This window comes from Zootoca vivipara, chromosome 7 (assembly GCF_963506605.1).
Source record: "Zootoca vivipara chromosome 7, rZooViv1.1, whole genome shotgun sequence".
Classification (NCBI taxonomy): Eukaryota; Metazoa; Chordata; class Lepidosauria; order Squamata; family Lacertidae; genus Zootoca; species Zootoca vivipara.
In genome coordinates, this window is record NC_083282.1 from 21,386,129 (window position 1) to 21,399,923 (window position 13,795).

Here is a 13,795-nt window from a genome sequence, read left to right on the forward strand (position 1 = left end):
CTGTCTTCAGTGTGGGTGAGACAAAATCTACTCTGCAACGTTGAAAACATATGAATGATGAGCTCTGATGAGTCTTCCGAGAGTTGGAGTGGCTTCCAGTAGCATTCAGATGAGGTCATGGTTACTGTTCCTCAGCCTTTGACACAGCAATGGTAGGAAAGTTCAGCAGAATAGCATGAGAACAGTAGGATGTTTCATCAGCCCGAGAGGTATCTGGCAGATAATTCTCACAGCCCTCATGTACCTTTCATGATCTCATGGGAAGGGGCTGGGGTGTGCGTGTGTGCGTGTAAGTAAGTAAGCTGTAGTAGGGTAGAAACAGTTTGGGTTTGCAGTACAGTGGTGCCATATCTGTTGGATTTCACTAAAACTGAAAAAAGATTTATTTGTAAGAGTCGCTGCTATTAGTATCACTTTGGTATTTCTATAATTGTATACCACATTTAAATGGAAATCATTACCGCGTTGGCAATCACAAAAACCCTGCCTGGTAGATTGTTACTAATCCCTTGTAATTTTTCCTAGCCTGCTTAGTGGGCCAGTGAGATATAATGGGACCAATCACTTAAACCAGGGGCAAGAGATTAGAAATGGGGACACAGTCTTCAACTTCTCCCATCCTTTGAGTGAATCTCCCTTTCCTTCTTACTGGTAATGGAGATTAAGCAATACATCAGCATGCTTACCCATGATTCATATGAACCATGCTCGCTGCTTAACCAGTTTGCTTAAGAAGTGTTGGAAGCTGGAATGTGTTTGAATCCTGGAAAAGCAGTGAGCCTAGTTAGCCTTCATGCTGGTGCTAGCAGGCCATGTATGCTACATACAGACAGCAGTTCTCTTTTTGAAGGTATCTTCTGGTTGAAGAGTTGTCTGGTCCAAGTCTGGTCAAGATAAAGAACTATTAGATGAGAGAGCAGGGGCTTCAATTCAAGGCCCTTGAAGTTGCCTATCAACAGTGACTTCCTAGACAGCAGACTGAGATAACTTGGTCAGTCTCCACACTATACTACTTCTTTTAAAATTATAGTACCGTAAGTGTTTCTAAATCTGCACATAGAGTTAACACTAGCAATGCTTGCAGGAGACCCATTAAATAGGTGGATTTCGATTTACATGCATTGATTTGAATGGTTCTAGAGTCTGGATATGACATACCGGTAGTTCCACATCACCCTTATAAATCAGCTTTACATTTACATTTCTTTATTTAATTTATATACAGTACCACTCTTCATTTAAAAACATCCCAGAGCAGTTCACAAACACTATGCAAATATGTACCTCCTTTTGTTCTTTTTTGGGGGCAGGGGAATATTGATGCATAAATGGCCACTCCTTTTGGTCCTGAAGTAGCTCTTCAAGTCAAGAGAGGAGATTTTTGTTTGAGAGGGGGAGCATACTCTTCACCCTGAAGGGTTTGGCCTTGATAAAGGAAACTTTTATGAATAATAAAGGTCCTGTTTTGTATCTGTTAGATTGATGAATTCATTGCTGAAAGAAAATTGTGATCTCATCCTGAGTCCAGATTCTGCTGTCTTTCTCCCACCACTGGCCCATGTCTGCTTCTATCAGTTTCCAAAGTATGTGTTACATGCATATATTAATTCTTGTAGACGTTCATATGGAATTATGTTCAACAGCAAAAAAAATCATCAGATGGTGTTGGGAGAGGAAAAAAATATTAATTACACTCCTTGAGTCAAGCCGGAATTCTTTCTGGCCCTACCAGATTGAAGAAAGTATCTGCCTGTTCTGTGTGTCATTCAACCTGCTTTAAATTGCCCAGGTTATTTTAGCAAGATGTCTTTTACAAGTTGAAGCATAAGATCTTCACGCTTTATATTGCTTTTCATGGGTTGTGTTGACAAGATGTATTGACAGGCAGCTATTGATAATGGGTAGAGATCTGGACTGTTTGAACGGTAGACTGTTCTGTATTCAGAACTTTTTTTGTACTCTGAACTTTCCCAAGCAATGAAAAGTTCATTGACAGGATCATTTTCCCTGTGAGGAGAATGTTCTGCGGATGTGTGCTTTCAAAGAAATATCTGTTTATTTACAAATACATATAGAAAATAGGGAAGGAGGCAAACACCCAAATGGGAAATTACAGTCTTTAAGGCACTAAAACAACAGCATAACCCTTGGATCCAGTAACCATGACAAAAACTTGGGGTTTGCTTTCTTTTGCTAGATTCAAAACTGGTTTTCTTCAGCCAGCATCCTGGCTTGTGAGGTATGACACATACTCCAGCCTTGAAGTAGCCACCAGTCATTCCGGACCCTCCATGCTCAGGACCTCTAGCAAATGCCCTCCACATGCTGTTGGATTCCAACTTGCCTTTCCCTAGCCACTATGGTCAATGATCAGGGATGTTGGGCTGTTGGTTCAGCAACATGTGAGGGTCGCAGGTTCCCCCATCTCTGACTTAGCACAAACGATGCTCATTTTGCATATCTGAACAGCATGCATGCAAAAAAATCTTTGTGCTTTGAAAGAGCCAACAGAGTTTTTGAGCCACGCAATAATTAAACTCTATTCTTTGGACCCTTTATTCATAAACCTGTAAAGTCACCTGTACGGAACCTCTTAGCGATAGCTGAAATAGTAACAGAGCTTTTAGCTGGCTGCAGGCACAGACTCGGAGACTCGGAGCATTCTTCCAGAGCATTCTTTCTAACATGGCTTGATCTAGCACAGTGCTTTGAGGTTCAGTTTGATCTACATAAAGCAGCAGTCACCCCATTTCCCATCTCATAGCTGAATGATTCATAGCTTATCTGATTCTAATCATTGCTGCCCCATGCAGAGCCACTTATCTCAAGCTGGATAGTTTAACTCACGCTGATAAAAATGCTGCTGCTTAAATGATAGCACTTAATTGCCCCTTGGCACTGCTGCCACACAGGGTAATCCCAAATGAATTCTCCAGAATTCTGGGAGGATAACAGCATCAGAATTTGACACCTTTATTTGTGCCTAACTGCAGCACTACGTTGGCCGAACACATTTTGGATGTTCTTAATTTCAAATTTTGAAGGGCTGTTGCTTTTGTCTTCTGCACTTCCTCCTAGACATCTGAAATAAAGATGAGCCTTGCTGGATCAGAGATTATACCTGAAGGAGTGTCTCTACCCCCATGAGATCCAGCTCCTTGGGCCTTCTGGTGGTTCCCTCATTGTGAGAGGTGAAGTTACAAGGAACTAGGCAGATGTCAAACACAGAAACAGCTATGTGATTTTAAAAAGACATCTGAAGGCAGCCCTTGTTTAGTGTTTGATGGTTTTTTGTGTTTTTTTCTATTTTTTGTTGGGAGCTGCCCAGAGTGTCTTGGGCAACCCAATCAGATAATAAATTTTTATTTTATTTTATTTTATTATTTCATCCAGTCTAGCTGGTATCCTATTTCCAACAGTGGCAAGCCGGAAGCTCTGTCACATTTCTTTATGTGAGCTGTAACAGGCACTTAAGTTAGTCATGAATTACTTTTCATGTTGAGTTTGATGAGATCTAAGTGTAACTAATGAAGGGACCAATCCTTGCTGTGGATGGCGGTCAGGTTGGAAGGCCACTGTATTCAGATCAGGCTTGATGCTGTCACATGATGGCAGTGGTGGTAACTCAGTCCTGCCTTCTCCCTGCTTCCATAAAGCCCAGTTTCAGGGCTTTTTGCCAGTTTCCACCCACCCATGTTTGGCGGGTGGAATTGGCAGTTCCATGCCAGTGGAATGATGCTGGTGTCTCTTTGCATTGGTGAAGTTGAACAGGAGGTTGAGCACAGTGTCCTCAGACTTGGAACTGTCCATGGTGGTAATAGCTCCTATTGATTTAGCTAGACTTCATCGATCCGGTGTCCTGTCAGTGTTTTGGAGCCAGCATGGTGTAGTGGTTAAGAGTGATGGACTCATAATCTGGTAAACTGGGTTCACTTCCCCGCTCCTCCACATGCAGCTGCTGGGTGACCTTGGGCTAGTCTCTCAGCCCCACTCACCTCACAGAGTGTTTGTTGTGGGGGAGGAAGGGAAAGGAGAATGTTAGCAGCTTTGAGACTCCTTAAGGGGAGTGAAAGGCGGGAAAGGAAGTCCAAACTCCTCCTCCTCCTCCTCCTCCTCCTCCTCCTCCTCCTCCTCCTCCTCCAACAGTCCCAGACAGCACATCTTGCTTTCAGGGTAATCACCTGCAATCCTTGCAGAGAGTTTTATACATCTTCCCATTAATCATTTGTCCACCCTACAGTTTTCAGTGTATTTCTCTATCCCTTTTTCTAACTGCAAAAGTCTGGTTGTTAAAAAGTAGGTATGTTGTGCTAGGATGTCAACAGACCACAATTCACCCCCTTTAATTGTGCACATCTATACTGCTAGCATGTGCTTTAATCCCCACAAAATATGGATAGTCTGCTGGCACCAAGAATGGGTAAGAAAAAAAGGGGGGGGAGGAAGGTTGGAGAGAGAACTATCAGAGGAGTCAAGGGATGCTGATGTTGTGAGAGAGGTGAGGATTAAGCCAGTGCTAAAATTATAATGCAGTATATGATTATGATGGTGGTGGTGGTGATGATGATAATAATAATAATAATAATAATAATAATTTATTTATAACCTGCCCATCTGGCTGGGCTTCCCTGGCCACTCTGGGTGGCTTCCAACAAAATATTAAAATACAGTAATCCATCAAACATTAAAAGCTTCCCTAAACAGTACACTTACTTTTTGTGATTGCCCCTGGTCACTGTTTTAGAAGGTTATGGAGGGTCCATGAGTTGGTTAACATTGAGTCAAATCATGGGTGTGTGTCTTTGATTCTCATGGATGGATGTATGGATGTTGCAGACCCCTTACCTTTTCTTCCATCCTTCAAGCCCTGGGCACAGGCTTCATGGATTAAATGGAAGACTATGAAGGATGTGCTGTGATTATAGGTGTTGAGGGAAGGAGCTGAAGGGCAGTGAGAGAGAATGGCTGGAGCTGTCTAAGAGTGGCATTGCTGAAGGAATGAAGGTCACAGGCTGGGACATATTGGGAGATAAGGACAGAAGCTGTGGGAGAGCTATACTGGAGGAGAGTGAGGTAGGGGCAAGACATTTGTGTTATGTAGAAGTAAAGTGGGTGTAGACATTTGAGTATGGCTGTCTTGTGGTCTGAATTGAAAGAGTAGCTTGCAATCACCAACTTCTAAAAATCCATCTTAGTTTGCATCCCTGATGGCATCTTGAATGCTTTATACAAAGTTAATCCTTGAATCCCAAGGCATCTTCATTTAAAAAAATTGTTTATCAGTTTCATAGTTACCCAAATAAATCATGCATAGGGCAAACTGCAGCCAAAGGTAAGGACTTTTCAGCCCTATTAATTTCAAGTTGGAGTGTTATGCATGTGATTAAATCTACTCATTGAAACCCATGGGATTTAAAACTCCTTCACGTTCCCTGGACCTTTCCCATAAGATTTTACAGAGCAACATAAAAATCCTCATGAGGCTGCTACATTTTGCATTAGCCTTACGAATGCTACACTGACATTTAGGAATGGTTATTTATCCTGCTTAAGTTGATTCCCTCTGTCATAGAGTGAAAGTCTTGAGGAAATGCTATCACTTACAATTTGGGAATCACTTTACTTTCCCTATATTCAATTTCCTTTTTTTCTTTTGTCTGCCATTTGGGTATTTGGCCGCATAATATGATTTGCTTTTCATTTATTGATTTACCTACCTATTTTGTTTTTATACTTCACCTTTTTAGTCGACCAGGACCCTCAAAGTTCCACACAACCATCAAAACTGTGAGCACAACCCAGGCAAACTCGGGAAAGTTGGGTTATATATATATATATATATATATATATATATATATATATATATATATATTGCTGTCAGTTTTTTTAAAAGCTTGTTTATTGTTTTAATGCACAGGTGGGGAACCTGTGGCTATGGGGCTGCATGCAGCCTAATTTCAAAAGTCCTATAGAAAAGCAAATTGTCTTTGCCGGGCAAGGCAGAGTTGGCAGAGGGAGTGGGGCAGAAAGCAGGGGTTGGTTTGAATCCAAAATATCACTGAGTAACATGTCCCATCGGCTCAAGGATTTCTGGCTGCACAATGGGACTTACTCTTCCCCCTCCCCTGCAGTCTGCTAAATCTGTTCTAGGGGGTCCCCCTAGCCTTCTGGAGGGTGTGGGGCAAACAAGAGGGAGGAGTGTGCAAACAGAAATCATTGTGCTGATGGGGCACATTAGTTGGATTCTACCAAGCATCAGAAAAAAGAGAAAATGGATAGTGCATCCGTGCGCTCTCTCTCTCTCTCTCTCTCTCTCTCTCTCTCTCTCTCTCTCTCTGCAGAAAGTGAGAGAGAAAATGGAGGACCCCACCCATTTTTGGGCTCTGGTGCTTCTTACCCCCGGCTTTGACCCTGCCCACAAACAAAATGTCTCAACAGATTACTCATGGGGAAATAAAAGATTTCCTACCCTTGTTTTATTGTTTCCTGTTTTGTACGAACTGCACTGAAAATATTTATATCTTGAACAGTGGCAGAGAAATGAATTAAATCAATTAAATAAGTCACAATGGAGAAAAAATGGGTAGCTCTATATATTTAACCCTCAATGGTACATTAACAGTGTTAAATTAAAAGTGATTCACTTCATCATTAAAATGTCAATGGGGTTGGACCAGACCAGAGTAGAACCATTAAGATTATCGGACATTGCTAAGTACATTGATTTCAATGGGTATGGCTTATCATGCCCCAATACCGTGATAAGCTACGTGTACATTGTGATTGTGACAGCAGCCATAATGAGGACTATTGGCTTTTAGGGGTGCAGTTTTACCTTTTTCTTATTTGAGATCAGTGGGGCTATATCACAACAATGGTCAGCAGCAGCATTATCCAAAGTAAAACCACCAGCCCTCAAAGCCCTAGCGAAACAATACTTTTTAAAAAGACCTTTCAAGGCAGGAACATGACAGGCTGGATAGCTCAGTTGGTTAGGGTGTGGTGCTGATCATGCCAAGGTTGCAGGTTCGATCCCCATAACTGGCAGCTGCGTATTCCTGCACTAGAAAGGGTTGGATGAGATGATCCTCAGAGTCCCTTCCAACGCTATGAATAGCAAGTTTGGTGTCCCCCAGATGTTGTCTAATGCCCCAACCAAAATGGCCAATATAGTCCTTCAACATCTGGAGTCCATCAATTTCTGGAGGGCGCCACATTTCTTACCGCTGTTCTAAGGGTTCTACGTGTCTTTAATTAGACCAAAAAAACCCCAGATGTGACTGCCATTGCCCCCCAGGTCCTGCTTGTGGACTTCCCATGGTCTTCTAGTTGGCCAATGCGAGAACAGTATGTTGGACTAGATGAGCCACTGACCTGATCCAGCATGCTTCTGCTTCCACTGTGGGAGCTTACCCTCCAATGCTAACTGCAGCACAGGGGTGAGTTTTGTCTAGATCATGGCTCAGTGGTAAGGGCTAAACCCATACTGTGTGTTCCTGATGAAAATGCCTCCCTCTATTTGGTATTAAAAGAAACATCCCCCTCCCCCCAGTGGAGATGTAGCTGCTTAACTGTTACAACTAAAGCCACATCATATTTGACCCTGCAATGGATCCTCTTCTTGTGATAAACAAACAAGCTAAACACTTCATTTAGAGTTAAGACCTTGCAATTACAATTCACAAACCACACTTCAGCAAATCTCAGTCCTACAAGAGTTCAAGTGAATGGTTGACTGGTGTTGCTTTTCAATTTAGTTGCTTTTTTTTGTACTTGTTGGTACTGATGATGATAAAGATTCCATGAGATCTTACAGCACAAATGCTTTCTCTTAACTGGCTTTGACCTCTTTTAAAAACCCTGAGGTGGCAACGGCGGCAGTGGGGGCCAGGTGGTGGGGGTGCCAGGAGAATAGGTTGTTGTTCATAAACAACTTCCCAGCACAGTGTGTGTTTTTTGGGTAGGAGTCTTTCCTGCTCAGAACGATGAATGAAAAGCAGCTTGTCATTTAGACTAAAAGATAAATTTGATGGGGCCTGGTCCATCTCCCTATGCAGACACATTTTGACACAGTGTATTTGAGTGCTAATAATGACATTAGAAGATGTTGGAAAGAGATCTAATTCAGCATGCAGAAGCGACTTCGCTGTCATCTCCTATTTTCTGCACAATTGACAGCAGATACTTGGGGCTGAATTTTCATTCCAGGTCAAATTTCCAACACATGTGATTGTCTGTTAGAAACAGATAAGACCAAATCCAATACCAGAGCACTTGTGGGAAGTGTCAGCTGTGCTGAGAATCCGAAAGGGATGCTTCAGTTCTCTGTTTAGGACATAACATGACAACATATGTTTTTAACAGGCAGAAAATCCAGCCAACAACCCCCTGACGATTTCTTAAATTTCCTTCTGGGTTGGTGGTGTAGGGAGGGAGCAAAGTGGAGACGAGGGAGGCTTTGTTTTCAACCGAGGCAGCTTCTCTGTTGCCGTCTTTCTAAAACGTGCGGAAGAAAGCAATTGCACACAGAAGCCTCCAATGCGCTTGCTTTGGTGCAGAGTCAAAAGGCTTGAGAACAGCATCATGGGGGCACATAATACTATATAATAGCATGGGATAGTGTGAGTAAATGAATTTACTTGCATGCAGGTACATATTTTATAAATGGTAAATGGGCCCCTGACCATCAGGTCCAGTCGTGTCCGACTCTGGCGTTGCGATGCTCATCTCGCTCTATAGGCTGAGGGAGCCGGCGTTTGTCCGCAGACAGCTTCCGGGTCATGTGGCCAGCATGACAAAGCTGCTTCTGGCGAACCAGAGCAGCGCACGGAAACACCGTTTACCTTCCCGCCAGATTCCCACCGTTTACCTTCCCCCCTATTTCTCTACTTGCACTTTGATGTGCTTTCGAACTGCTAGGTGGGCAGGAGCTGGGACCGAGCAACGGGAGCTCACCCCGTTGTGGGGATTCGAACCGCCGACCTTCTGATCAGCAAGCCCTAGACTCTGTGGTTTAACCCACAGCGCCATCTTTAAAATCCCTTCTCGCACTGTATAAGGGCAGGCCACTTTTTTAAAAAAAAAACCCCAGAAATGTTACATAAAATAGTTTAACGCATCACAACATGCTACATTGTGTTTGAGGGTGCAAAAGGACCTTTAATGTTTTCCTCTGGCACCCACAAAGCCTGGCCTGTGCCTCTGTGTCTCCTTGGTCAGGAGGCAGTGAGGAGGTAGAAGTTAAAAGAGTAATGCTATTTCCTACTTCCTCTTTTAACTCTATGCACTTATAAAAGGCTCAGATTAATTCTACTGGATTGAATTTCACCTAGATTCCTTGGAAAAGTGTGTGCCTGCTCTCTCTCTCCTTCTCTGTATGAGGACGGGGATCCACATGGAGGGATGGGGACAGAAGTAGCTAATATACATGCTCACAGTACTTATTCAAAAATCTAGATGTATCCACAACCCTAAAACAGTAGGCAATGTGTACTGTAGTTTTATTTGGGCCAATTCATAGGACCTCATGCATGAGTTGTTTTGCACCACATCACATCACATAATAGGATCGACACAGCAGCCACTGTTTCCCAGAAAACAATTTATCACAATTTATTCAAACTTTTTATTTTCTGAGCTCCACTTGGAACTGTTGGAGAATATTCAGCCAAGAGGCTTCCCTATCTTCACCATCTGAGAAATGTTGATCCAGTTTTAATGATTGTTTAATAGTGTTTTCATATTTTTGAAGGAAATGGTGTGTTCCTCCCACTGCTCTTTCCAGTCATTCTCTTTGAGTCCATCACTTCCTTCAGCCACCAGTATGAACAAACAACAGAATTTCTTTTTACATTATGGGAATCATAAATATGATTTTTGGAGGAAAGTCTACTGGAGAATTTTACCAAACATCTGATTTTGCTGCCAAGAAAGAACGGAGAATTCTGAGAGGCAATTTTTCACTCAGCCCTAGAAACTCGCTCACAGGAAATGTACCATGAGGGAACACAACCAAATCTGAGGCTCATTCTTTCTTTTTTTATAAATAATATTTGTTAAGTTTTCATTTTAATAATCCAATAAAAACCACATTAAAACATTCCAAATTACAATGTAATCAAAATAGCCGAATATAAAAGCCAAATTATGTATCTTTGGGTGACTTCCCATGACTTCCCATGCTCTGAATTTCACAGAGTGCTGATCATCTAATATCACATTGCATTTCTTAGTTAGTCAATAAACCATTCAGATGTTGATCCTTTATTTAGTTTTCATTTATGTTTGCATCCACTGGTCTGTCCAACGTTTGCCTTCATAGTTCTGTATGAAATATTTTTCCCTGTTGTTATCCACCTTCCAGCAATTCCATTTTTTGATTTCTGCTCACAGGAGCTGTAATTTGCCACATCCCAAACAAAAAGATGCCATTTGCTGCGGGCAGACATCCAGAAATCCCCTCTGTAGTCTTGCGCCATCTCCCAACATGCTGGTACCTCTGCAAAAACAGAATAACTCCAGTCCAGAATTCTTTCCATCCTCCCACTGAGGGTAGCTGCCAAAATACTCACCCAGTCAATATTATAATTGAACCACAATGGCAGCAGAAAGCTCTTTCAAACCTGCTTGCATATTTGAAAAAGAGCCAAATGCGACGAACCCCCTCTCCGATGTTGCCAATAGATTATGAGACGAAAGGGTACAGGGGTAAAGCAATCTCCACTCAATTCCTTACGCCTTAAAATAAACCCCTCAATTCTGGGCTTCTCAGTAAAGAGAGTCTAATTCCAGCTTTCATGGCCTGATCTCACAAACACTCAGGGCTATTTGAATGAACAACCTCTTGCCTACAGAACAGGGACTCCCTCAACTCAGATCCCCACTGTATCAGTCTGCCATATCACCTTGGCAAACTTGTGACACTCTAGTTTTTCACCATAATGCCCTTCCTGTGTGACTCTAGGCAGGGCTGGCTCTAGGGGTAGGCTGGGTGGTACGGGGCGCCAGCTGCGGCAAGAAACGGGGCAGGGGCGCCGGAGCGATCTCCACACCACGGCGCCAGGGCTCCTGACATGCTTGAGACGGCCCTGACTCTAGGACACAAACTATCCCCTTTTCCTTAGGTAAGTTTTGCCCTTTTCTGAGTCTCCACATCGGTGAGTTTTAATAAGCTGCTGGAATAACCAAGACGATACTCTTTGGCACAAAAAGAAGATGAATTTTATTTTCTTGAGAACATAGGTTTTTCTTTTCTTAACGATGCATAAGTTTACAAGCTTAGTTACAGTTATACATTAACTCTGTCAGACTTTAACTTCAAGTTATCCTAAGCCTAACCTAAACCACCACTATCCTGGCCCCACACCCTTCTTCTTCCCTCTTCGTCACCACACTCCCCCTCTTCCAACTGCCAAAATGGTTATTCCCTCCTTTTTAAACCGGGCACCGTCCCACCTCCTAAAGATGCGCTGTCAGTTAAACTGGAGGTGGATTAACTCTTTCTAATCCAGGGTGTAATAAATCTTCCATCCTGGGGCTAATCCGTTATACCAAATATGAGGCTTATTCTTGTGCATGCATCAGAGGGTGTAGCGGGGGGTGGGTGGTGGTGGGGCATAGTCCCAGGTACACAATTTTGAGGAGGCGCGAATGGGCATGCATTCATCTTCTGTGCTAGGCCCATGTGCCTGGATATTACAGATGACCAGGTCCCCGTGAGAAATTAGGGTGAATCAGAAGATAACAAAGAGCATTTTACAATGACAGCTCCAGAACGGCCATCAGATTGAACTCTTTTTTACACGAACCATTAGGAAATTGATGTGGGATCTGTGGAAGACCTATGCAAAGTTTGGAAATGTGTTTCCAAACCCCATAAATCTTTGTCATCACTATGGGTACAGGCCTCAAAATTTCAAAGTAAAAGGCAGTAGAAAATCCATCAGCCTTTTCTACCTACCTAGCAACCAAACTTATGATGTTTAATGGTAAGGATAAAAATCACATTCAAGTCCAGTTTTTAACATATGCAAGCCTGAAAAGGTATACAAGCAGGGCTTTTTTCAGCCGGAACTCAGTTCTGGCACCTCTCAGATGGGCACCATTGCCATTATACATAGAAAAAGAGAGGCGTTCATGGTGAGTTCTAGCACATCTTTTTCCACTGTAGTACAAGTATAAACGTCAGCTAAAGCAAGTATTCCCTCCCCTCCCCCTCAAAAATGTACTCTGCATGTGGGATAAAATCTCAGGCCATCTAATTTACTCTCTGGGCCCTGTCATTAAAAAATGACCAGACAGTGATGTGTTGACATTTTGCAAATTTCCATTCGGCGTGTGCTGTTATCACAGCTGTCCCTTTGTAATAGCTTTGCTTAAAGGACACTTGATGGCTTTTAATATATAGCAGCTTGATGGTTATAGTGTTAATACCAGATAGTGTAACTTTGGGAGTAGTTAATTATCTCTGTAGTGCTACAGGATATTGCAACTTTGAAACCAAAAATGAGCTGCAGGAGGTTATCTGTGAATTTGAAATCCTAAGGAAATTGAATGAAGGTCACAGTTCTGAAACTGAAATAGTATTTTCCTCGGAAAATATTTCATTCAGTGTGCTGAAAAGAAAGCAAAGGACTCTCCCCTAAAAAAAAAAATGCATTGAAAGCATATCTACAGCAGCCTCTAGCTGGACCAGGGAATAAACCTCATTAGGCAGACATGGGCGAGTCACTTTTTCTCACCATGGTTTGTCTTAAAAGGTTGTTGTTAATATAAGATGGGATAATGCCACCTGTGTTTTGTGGGCCATAATGAATTGCGCTCCAAAACAATATTGCTTTGTGTCTTCCAGGTCTCACTCACCCTTCCCCAGAGATCAGGAATCTTGTTTGTTTTCCCCTTCTCTGACAGCTAGACCTTGACTACATTGCTATTCACTGTCCAGCTATTGCTCCCTTCTCTGTGCTCTCTTAGGTCTCATCTACACTTGTCCCGTGCCTAGAAAGCATCTGTCCAAGCAGTTTTCCATGGCGATAAGGCAAAGCCACACAGGTACCAATGATGGACTATTTGAAGATCAATAAACTGAAGCTGATTTTGGACAATCTGTAGATGCTGTGTATCAGTGGTTACCTGCTATAGGAATTAATACAGTAACCTTTTCTGGATGGACTTAGACTCCTATTGAGGGAACAGTTGCATAGTTTGAGGGTCCTCCTTGATTCTACCTTGGCACTGTAGGCCCAGGAGGCCACAGAGTGCTCATTTCTAGCTCTGGCTGGTTTGCCAGGTCTGGCCATTCTTGGACAAAGCCTAGCCACAGTAATGCAGGCCCTGGGAATCTCCTGGGCAAACTACTGTAATGCATTCTATTTGGGGCTCTCTTTGAATATGTTTTGGAGTTTGCCACAAGTAGTGCAAAATGTAGTGACAACAATATTGACGAATACAGCTGTGTAAGTCCATATCACACTGGTCTTGAAAGATCTGCACTGGCTGCCTGTTTGCTACCTGGTCCATGTCAAGGTGTTGGTTTTGATGGAGTGCTTCTTCCTGTATGGTCTACTGAGGAGACCCTTTTGCATGATCAAACAAAGCCATGCAAGACCTATAGGAGTTGTAATAGGGACTTCTCAGTGGTGACACCCTGTTGTGGAACAGTCTTCCCCAGAGGTTAGAATAGCACTGGCACTGCTCTTTCCCATCAGGTCTCTTGAGTAAACAGCTTTGCTGTGTGATTTTATATTTGATTTCATGTTGATGAATTTTTTCCTGCTGTTACATACCCTAAAAGTGT